Genomic DNA, 10,707 nt, shown 5'->3' on the forward strand with positions numbered 1-10,707 from the left:
CCCAAGGGAAATGAAACCTTATGTCAAGTAAGAAGAAAGAGTCTCACTAGAATGTTTATTGCTGCTTTATTTATAATTGTGAAAAACTGGAAACAACCTAAATGTTCTTCAGGAGATGAACAGCTAAACAAATTGTTGTAGCCACACAGTGGAATACTGCTCAGCAGTAAGAAAGGAACAAACTACTACTACCTAACAACATGAATGATGACTTTCACAAATATTCAGAGTGAAAGAAGCCATATACAAAATGGTACATAATGTATGATTCTATTTATATGCAGTCCTAGAGCAGGCAAAATGAATCTGTCGTGAGCGAAAGCAAATCAGTGGTTGCCTCGGGTGGGGAATTGATTGCAAATATGCTCAAGGTGACGTTTTGGGGTGATGGAAATGTTCTACATTTGATTTTTGTGGTGGTTACACAGGTGTGTACATTTGTCAAAATGCATCATACTGTATTTTTTACGTGGGTATATTTTATAATATGTAAATTATACCTCAATACAGTTTTCTTTATGGCACAGCCTTCTGTGACTTTTTTCCCCTTTCTCCCTAAATTCAGATATCTGTTCTTCCTCTGAATTTACCATAACATCTTGTTTGGTTCTCTCCTACTCCTTTTCTTTTAATCTGTTTGTGTTTGCCTAAGTTATAAGCTCTTATCAGTTTTGTTTACCCTATAGCACCTTGCTTATTGTAACCTTTCAATACATGTTTGTTAAACTGAGCTAATTTAATGCAAAGAGAGTTATCAGTTATTGCTTTGATTACAGTTCTAAAGTCTGAAAAGTATCATAGTCCTGGATCTTAGCAAGACAAGGCTATAAAGCAGGTAAGAGTTGATATTAGGCATCTTTAGGGCAGTCCTAATTTTACACTTTAGGGCAATCCCATTTTATATTCTGTGGCGTTGGTTGGTACACACATAGAAGATGGGTGCTCCCGGGCCCTGTGGGAAGTTGTCTTTAAGGCAAGACACTCTGTGTTGGTTGCAAAGACCTGGAGGATTTAGGTAATGTAGACTAAGTAACAATGTATTTGATTCCAGTAATAAATGAAAATTTGATAAAATTACAGAAACTTAGTGCTAGAAGATACCATGGATACCACTTTATCCAACCCATTACTAAACAGACCCAGAGAGGGTAAATAACCTGCCTGATGCCACACAGCAAATAAGAGATAGGGTTAAGTCTGGAACCCACATTTCTGACAAGTCCCTTACCAGAAATTGAGCTAAGTGGAGAATTGTCTGCCTGTGGAAGTTCTAATGAGTTGCTCTTAGACAAAGCTTCCATTAGGTTGGGATTTGGAGTTAAGGAGCAAACAGGATAGGTATAAGAGTCAGTTATTGCTAGGGTAGAACCAAAACTGAACCATGAGTAGGGCCAAAAGTTCACTTATATTTTCCTCGTGATGTCTCTACTTCATTTACCACCCAGAAGTCTGATTTCATTTGTAATTGAAGCCTATTTTGTGTACTTGCTGACAAATTTTCTACAGTAAGAATACACTGTAGCTTGTCGAGGAGGAGTTAGTATGTAACCTAGAATATTGTTGAATTCCACGGGTATGTTAAAACAATCTAAAATGGAGCTGATCTCCCTTGTAAACCTTCCCTTCTTTCAATATTCTGTTCATGTATAAATTTATTGGAGTTTGGGGTTGGTAACAGTTGCTATTTTGCATTTCCTTGGTTTGGTAGTTCATTTTTTAAGGACAATATTAAGTCAGTTTTATAATTAAAGTGATTTTAAGTGGTCATTTTGAGTTTTAATGATGAAGGACATTGAGGTACAAAAGGCAGCTTTGAAAGTTACAGCAAAGCATGCTCCTTAGACGAATCCTTTGAATGAAAGAATAATAGCATGGATGGTGATGATGAAGGAATAGAAGCTGCTGCTATTTAATGTATTCTCCACTCTCAGTATATGGATGCAGCCTCCGAATTTTACAAAGGAAATAATCATCAGCACAGCATCTCTGCTCTCCTATGGATTGGTCTTTTTGTAAAGCAGCCTCTTGGTTTTCTTAGTAAAGGTATTTTATTTTAAAATGTATCTCTAGACACTTACTCCTGGTAGGCCTGGGAAAATGTAGATTACTTCATGTCTCTTCAAAATTCCTTTCAAAGAAGGGTCAAGCTCAATTTGTGTTTTTCAGATAGAGAAGAAGAGTAGATAGGAGGAAGGAGGAAATCTTTGCTTTGGGGGAAGAAAAAATCTTTCAGTCCTTTGTTGACACCTTAGCTTCTGCATTAGTCATATGTCCCTTCCTCCTTGGCCATGGATGGACCAAGGGAATAGCAGCCATTTGCAAGTTTGTAAAGGGGCAGTGCAAAGAGAAGAAAACAGCTGATAAAGAAAAATGTAGGGCTCCCAGCCCCGTAGGTTTTTTTTTTGTTTGTTTTGTTTTTTTTTTTTTTAAGGATTTTCTTATTTATTTATTTATTTATTTTATTTTTGGCTGTGTTGGGTCTTCGGTTCGTGCGAGGGCTTTCTCCAGTTGCGGCAAGCGGGGGCCACTCTTCATCGCGGTGTGGGGACCGCTCTTCATCGCGGTGCGCGGGCCTTTCTCTATCGCGGCCCCTCCCGTCGCGGGGCACAGGCTCCAGACGCGCAGGCTCAGCAATTGTGGCTCACGGGCCCAGCTGCTCCGTGGCATGTGGGATCTTCCCAGACCAGGGCTCGAACCCGTGTCCCCTGCATTAGCAGGCAGATTCTCCACCACTGCGCCACCAGGGAAGCCCCGCCCCGTAGGTTTTTACAGTTATATTTTTAGATCGGTCACTGTCTTCTGGATATTTGGCCTTCTGTTTTTGCTCTTTTACTTCACTATATTTGATGTTGTAAAATACAGTGCTAAATTCCTAGCTCTAATCATGAGATAGTATTCAGAGTCCACCTTATAAAAATGTTACAGTGAGAAGCTGGCGGACACAGTTAATACTGATATTGGAAGGAAAAACCTTTCTTCTACCTACTTGGGTCTGAATGGTGGGGGGCCTGCAAGTTAACTGACACACAGTAATGAGTAACTCACTAAATAGCCAAAGGTAAAGGTTTGTATACTAACTTAACAAAAGGGAGGATTTAGGGCTTCAGAAGATAGAAGGTTTTGTTGTGCTTGTTTACACAGTTTTGGGGGAATGTCCTGGTACCCAAGGTCAGTGACTTTCCTGACTAGAGACTTCTGGGTTGGGGAGAGGGGCTGTGGCAGCTGACTCACAAAGCAGGCTTTTAGTCAGATAAGGGAAGTTCAGATACGATTTCTTTCTGCACCTGCTGTTGGGTTTTTGGTCCCTTCAGTGATTTTTTTATATATATATTTGTTTATAGTTTGATGGTTTTCAAAGCATTTTCACGTAGCTCACTTGATTCGCACAATATTTTTTAGGTATACAGGGAAAATACTATTATTACCACTTCACAGGTAAGGAAACTGAGATTAAGAGAGGTTAAGTATTTGTTCAGAGCCACACAAATAATGATGGTGTCAAGATAAGATGTTAAGGGATTCACATTTCTCACTACACCTTTGGGGTTCAATTTCAATACTGACAGATTGAATAATTTATTGTCAATCAAGTGCTTTAAAGGTGTCAAGATTGAGTAACATTTTATTTGTTTTGTAGGAGAAGATGGTGTAAACTGGTTCATCAGTGACAAAGACGTTGAGGTAAAATCAAAACATTTTTGAAGTTATGAATAATAGAATAATAATTTTCTTTGAGGTGTAGTTTCACTTCATTATGATGACTTAATAAGCTTTTTAAAAGTAGCAGCAGTCCAGGTATCTTGTAATAAAAAGTTTAATTTTAGTCTATGGGTGATTGAATTTTTCATGAGTTTTTCAGAAGCATAGTTCAGCCTTGATTTTTGTCAGTCAGTTAATTGCCATAGTGATTTAGTCCCCTTTCCCTTTTGTTTCTTCTCTGCTATGGTGAGTCCTCTCAGCCCATTTTGCCTGGTACCACTAAAGATCAACACCGGAAATAACTGCTTCTTCAGTGTAAGGAAATGGTTAGTCTATATTTAGGATGTGGCAGGTGTTTGTCTTTGTCAATTATTAGCCTTAATGATGACAGATGGCTAGAAAAGAGAGTAATTTTACAACTTGGTATAAGGAAAGTGTTAAGAGATAATTAGATTGTGTCTCCTTTTGAGGCCTACTTGGCCAATTCAGCAGAATAACAAGTAAAAGATGAAAGTTTTTTCAAAGATGGAATTGTACCAAACAAGATAAAAGCATGGTTGGCATTTAGGTATTCCTCTTTAGATAGTCCATATGGATATGCTTTGCTAATGTTCTCTTGCAAGGTACTGGATTTTGGCTAGAATATGGGACAGCTAGAATTGGATCAGTGTAGGCAGAATGGATCTTAAAAGGACTCTAGGGGAAGGAAATTATCTCATTCTCTCTTAGAAATTAAAATCCAGCTTGTAGGCAGTAACCCTGGGCTGTTCAAAAGAAGGAATGTATTTGGTCACTATGTGGTTTTATAACTTTATAAAGGAAAAAATCATAAAACACACCAACCCCTAACTAAAAATATAAGCAAGTTTCTCATTCAGAAAAATGTGGTATACATCCAGATATATGTCAGCAATATCTTTGACTCTGAATGCCACTGGAATGACTAAATGATGCATTTCAGTGCTCCTACTAGACCTGAACCGTAAGTAGAGAAAGATAAAAAAGAAATGGAACCATATGGAGAAGTGTAAAAGAATAGGGGAGATGGGCAGACAAAAAGTAGAGCTGTTTTCATGGCACCCCTTTTACGTTTTTCTAACTCCTTTTAAAAATACAAAGTTCCCTGTTGCTAAGTTCTAAATTGAACAGATTATGACGGTTAATTGTCTTGAACAGAGTGAAATCATTTTAATTCTTGATCTTTTTTTTCCCTTAGGCACAGATAGGTAAAAAAAGAACATCTGGAAGATGGACCCACCGATACTATTCAGTCAACAAAAACGTTACCTGTAGAAATTGTGACAAATGTGGCCATTTGTCAAAAAACTGCCCCTTTCCACAAGTATGTGAAATATGTAATGTGTCTTTCCACATTGTTAAAATCAAAATCATAGGGTTGGAACCCTTATAACCTTACAATTCAAATGTTATGTAATATATGTGTTAAATTTCATATTACATGTTTATGTAGGTCGCAGCCTAGAGTAGTAGTAAAGAACAATAAATCTACATCCAGAATCAACTTCAGCATCCCATTAGTAGTTGTACAACCTTAGGCAAATCATTTCACCTTTTGTGCTTCTCTTTTCTTTTCTATAAATTGAGAAGATTGAATCAGATTGATTCCTGAGACTCATTTCACTTCTAAACCTTCTACTTTATGACACGGCTTGTTTCATTGTGGGATAATTTTCATTGTTAGAAAATTATAATTTTAGGCATTTATAAATGTTTATTGACGTAAATTATGTTAAACAGATACCTCAATCTTTGAAATAACACAGAACTCTTAGACATTTCTTGACACTAGTAAGCCCTTAACAAATATTCCTTCCCTTACCTACTTCCTCTCCCAAATGATTGCCTTTCAAACATTTGAGATGGCTCTCTTGTTTCCTCTTTGTCTTTGCCTGGCAAAGCAGCCTCTTTCTGTATCTGTTGCTCCTATGACTTAGCTTCCAGATCCTCATCATCCTACTTTCCCTCTCAGACACATTCCACTTTGTCAGTGTTCTACAAGACAAGGCATAAGAAATAGATGCCAGATGATAGTACGTGCAGACTAAGCCTTTTTGGCAACCACAGGATACAGATGGTTTTGTTAAAGCTCTGATTTCAGATATTTTGTTTGATTTTATAATTATGCTCAGGACCTTCATTGTGTTCCGAAATTGGAAATAACTTTTTATGGAATTATACTGAAAAGGAAAAAGTAGTATTCTATTTGAGACTGAAGTATTTTGCTAAAGAGATTTTCTGTTTGTCTGCCACATAGAAAGTCCGCTCCTGCTGCCTCTGCTCCGAGAGAGGACACCTCCAGTATGCCTGTCCGGCCCGCTTTTGCTTTGACTGTTCTTTGCCTATGTCTTCTACTCACAGATGTCTTGAAAGACCTTCCTGGAGAAAACGGTGTGACAGATGTGATATGATAGGCCACTATGCTGATGTGAGTATCCTGCATGTAACTAATTTGTCGGACTTTGGGGGCATTGTGCCAATCTGTAACCATCTGCCAGCCTACTTAAAAGCATGTTTACTACGCACTGTGTATAATGATAGTCATGTCCCTTTGGCCACTGGTCATGTAAATCAGTGCTCTAATATCTCAGGATAGGGATCCTACTGAATGGGTTCATCAGGAGGCAGCATCAACAAATATTGTAAACCTGTCCTGGCTTCTTTGGCTTAATGTGCTTGCCAAAGTAAAGGTTGTAATTAAAGAGGTATGTAATAAATAACATGTAAAATTTGTGTACCTGTTCATTCATAGTTAGATGAAAATATATATATAAACACTTAACAGTTGTATACAAAGGTCTATATGAAGCCTGCTTTGATGCTGCTTATTGGTGGCTCTTGGTGGTATAATAGTCTCATGCAAGAAGGACAAGCCACCAGTACTTTAAATATGCTTATCTTAGATCTTTCTTTAGATTTAAGAAGACAAAAGTAACTTAGAAGACATTTCAGTTACTTGTAGCATGTTAAATTTTAGCACATTGTTATTTTAGACGTCATTTTGCATCATATTATAAATGTCTGTGGGATTTTAGTCACAATTTCAACCAGAAGGGCTTATAGAAGTCAGTATCTAAAAAAAAAGTAAGAATTTTTTCCCTTTAATTTGTGCTTCCCAAAGACATGATACAAAGCACAAATATTTTTAAAATTTTCCTTATATTGAATTGTACCTAGAACCTTTTGCTTAAAAAATTAATACGACTTTCTGTTGGGATGAATTTCAGATTAAGACAAACTAGAATATGAATGTTTGGTATATGTGTTTCTTGTGTAAATAATATAAAAATTATTGATTGTAATTTTTAAAGGATCTTTATAAACAAATAAAAATAGGATCACTGTCCTATAAGTTAATTTTTTTCCACTTACTTCTTTATGAATGTGTCTCTATCAGCTCATAAAGACTACCTTTCTCATGGCTAACTTTTATTCCATTTTTACCAATTTACCCAGCCATTTCTCTACCAATACATTTAGATTTATACTGTTACTCATTTTTTTTTTTAAGCAAACATTGCTGCTGTAAACACCTTTTTATATATCTGCATACATATAAGAGTATTTTTGGTAAGTCATATTCTAAATGGAATTGTGTAATTAAAGGATATGTACGTTTATCTCTGGATAAATATTGTCAAGTTGTTCTAAAAGATTGTACCAGTGTATCCACTTGCTAGCAGTGTTTAAGAGTACTCTCAACCCTAGCTGTAATCAATCTTTAAAATTTTTGGCCAATCAGATAAGGAGAAAATGATATCTTACTGTTTTGTTTTGTTTTGTTTTGTTTTTTTATTACTGTTTTAATTTATATTTCTTAGGCCCCTAGTGAGGTTGAATATGAGTCTTAAGACAAGGTATAGAGATAGAAGTTGTCATTTCATTCCAAAGTAGTTTAAACTTATATTTCAATATTTACTAAGTTTTAAAAATAGTAAATTCTAACTTGTCTTAGTTTTATTCTGTTGTTCTCTGCATTGAGTTGTCAGTTATTTCTTAGAAAGATTTTCTAGTTTGGATGTTAGGTTTAAAAGCATATTTTTTAACTTCTTTCTTCCAAAGGACTCTTATAGGTATGGTCTAATTTGCGTGTGATAACAGAAGAGGCTCAGACATTATCATGAGCAGTTTTTTTGAAATAAGAAACTATAGTACAGAACGGTTAAGAATGGTTTGTAAAAGGTTATATAATAAGCTGTGAATTAAATCTATAGCTCATTCTGCTTAACTTCTTAATTTTGGCCTCTAATGTATGTTAAACTCTTTATTTAAAATGGCCTGGAGGATTAATAACCCCAGTGAATATAAGTTTTTAAGATAGGGTTAGACTGTGGCTGACTTCAGAGAAGGCATCACCCTTTCCCCTAAATCTACCAAGACCTACCATTGGGTTTTTTTGTTTTTTTTAAATTACATGATGAAAGTTCTGGACATGAATTGATCTTTTCTCAGCCTGCCCACCTGGTATAGAATTCCCTTGGAGCCCAATCCAACCTGGGCTCCACTGGCTCCTTCTGAAGAAACTTAAAGTCCTTCCACCATCCCAGAAGGTCTTCATGAAGGATTCACTTGGGAGCAGTTTCATTCTGGCCCCTGGTTGCTGGGACTATTCAGCTATTCCCACACATGCTTTATATCTGTCTTGAAACCTGGCCCTCCACAGAAAATATTGTTTCCCCTGCAACCCTCTCAAATGCTTGCTGCTCATTCTCTCTTGACCCACATACCTCTGAATTAGGTTGATTAGGATCAGCCTCTTTCTCACCTGCCATGACTGCTTCTAAATCATTTCTCCTCCCTCTTTTTGTAGGTATCCTTGACTTATTTTAAAGCTAAAACCCTCTGACAATACTGTTCTTCACCCTTCTTTGTCATTTTCATCTTCTCACCTACTGGGATTTATGAAGCCCTGGGTAACTATAGATGCCCTAACTTCTTATAAATTAAGGAGATCAAGAAACTTCCATTTTTGCTTTATACATCCTTATAGCCACACCAGAATCTCTGTAATGCCAGAGTACCAGTTAAATGTGCAAAGAGGATTAATAATGAAAACTCATGAGTAATATTCACATTCTTGCTATAATAACTCCTGAACTCTGCTTGGAAAACTCTTCATTTGTTAACTACTATGTAAAAGTATTTGGGTGAAATTACAGAGTTTTGCAGTGTAAAGGATAGACAGATGGCTCAAGGCCTACTAAAGTCTACCTGGATCACTGGTACCTTCCAAAGGAAGAGAATCTGAAGTATGTAAAGAATCCCAATTTTGAATCTACCACAGATTCTCTCCTTTTGCTGATAGCTTTTAAATAAACCAAGAATCTTAAACTGTCTATACACATTTATCTTGCACATACAGTCCCATTCTGTGAGCTATATCTGACATTCCCAAGGTAATAATAGCTATAATTAGTTGAGTATTTACAGTGTTTTAAGTACTATGCTAAGTTCATTACCTATTAGGGGGAGTGGGAGTGCTTTGTTCACTGCTGTATCCTCAGTGCTTAGTAGGTGCTCAATAGATTTTTGTGATTGCACCAGAGTCATTTATGTAATCCTCATTACCATCATATGAGATAGATACTATTTATTATTACTACCATTTTACAAAAGAGAAAACCAAGACATTGTAAGGTTAGGGTTTGCCCAAGGTCTCAAAGTTAAAATGATGCTGTACTTCATGAATGTACATAGAGAAAGTTCACTTACTGACAGTCTAGACATTGTCAGTTTAACTCCTTCTCAGAAGATCCTCTCAAGTTTCTGTCTTAAACCTGCAGATGTTGTGGATCTAATAAACAACTTTGATAATAAACTTACGATATTTAAAATATCAATACATTATAAAATAGATGAAGAAAAATATTTTCCAAATAAAAATAAATACAGTTTATTAAAAAAGTTTTCAGCTCTTTAAAGAATTTCTGAGGATCAGCAAAGCATCGTAGACTGTTGGTTTTGAGCCACAGAACCAAGTCTGTGATACCATAGAACTGTGCTTCTCACAAAAGACCATCTCAGCCTTGGCAGTCTCTATTGTTGAGATTGTCACCCTTTTACATTAAAGCACAATGACTGAGTTAATCAGCATCAGATATAATTGCAACCTGAACCTAAATTTTCTTCCTTTCTCCAGCAGTTTTTTCTCAAATTTCCTGCTCAGTCTTCTATCCCAGTTCATACTAAATAACTCCTTTAACCATCATTTATAAGAATAAAATGCCATCTATTTGTGGGGCGCTCAGCACTTGAGTCACTGCTTTAAGTCGGATTTTTAAATGTAGTGGGAGAAAATAATCCATAGGACATATTTCACTTGATTCCTTTCTTTAAATATTTGATTCTATAAAAAAGAATCTGTTAAATATCACTGTATACTAAAATATTTTTAGCAACTCAAAAGTTTATTTTAAAAATGAGAACTCAGTATAAGCTGTGTAGGCTTTCACATAGACATTAGTGCCCAGTGAATGTCTCCTCAACAAATATATACATAAAACTGAAAACTAGTATTTTTTTAGTTAAATTTTGGTGATTTTTTTTTCTTTAAGTTTAGTTTAATCACGGGGATTTCCAGCACGAAATGCAGAGTACCTAGTACAAGTATCACCTCTTATCCTTTTCACAGTCTTATTGAGATATTGCCAGAAATAAGACTGGCTGGAACACAATCATTGAGCTGAATAATTAAGCCAAGATTTGACTTAAAGACTTCCTTAATTCAAATATTTGGTTTTGTTTAATAATTATTAGTTCTGCCTTTGTTCAAAAACATCTCCACTGTTCCACCATCCAAATAAACTTTCTATATTTATCAAAAATTTGTTGGTTGCCTACTACATGCTAGGCAGTAATCCAAGTACTAAAGAAATAAAGGTGAATAAGATATGGTCCCTGCCTTTGAGGAACTCAGAGTATAGTAAGAAAGGCAGATGTGTAAAAGAATGTAAAAAGTGATGTGTTGGAGATGCATCAAGAATGGTGAAA

The 10,707-nt window shown here is 36.0% G+C and overlaps 1 protein-coding gene across 1 annotated transcript in view; it reads left to right on the forward strand.

The window, feature by feature from the left end:
• Positions 1-6,489, forward strand: part of ZCCHC7 (zinc finger CCHC-type containing 7) — a 188,031-nt gene extending 181,542 nt beyond the window's left edge. The window contains exons 4-6 of the transcript XR_009008676.1: positions 3,638-3,681; positions 4,916-5,041; positions 5,975-6,489. The gene's annotated coding sequence lies outside the window, so the exon portion shown is untranslated. The remainder of the gene's footprint in view (positions 1-3,637; positions 3,682-4,915; positions 5,042-5,974) is intronic.
• The last annotated feature ends 4,218 nt before the right edge of the window (positions 6,490-10,707 follow it).

The sequence above is a fragment of the Balaenoptera acutorostrata genome, chromosome 6 (assembly GCF_949987535.1).
Source record: "Balaenoptera acutorostrata chromosome 6, mBalAcu1.1, whole genome shotgun sequence".
Classification (NCBI taxonomy): Eukaryota; Metazoa; Chordata; class Mammalia; order Artiodactyla; family Balaenopteridae; genus Balaenoptera; species Balaenoptera acutorostrata.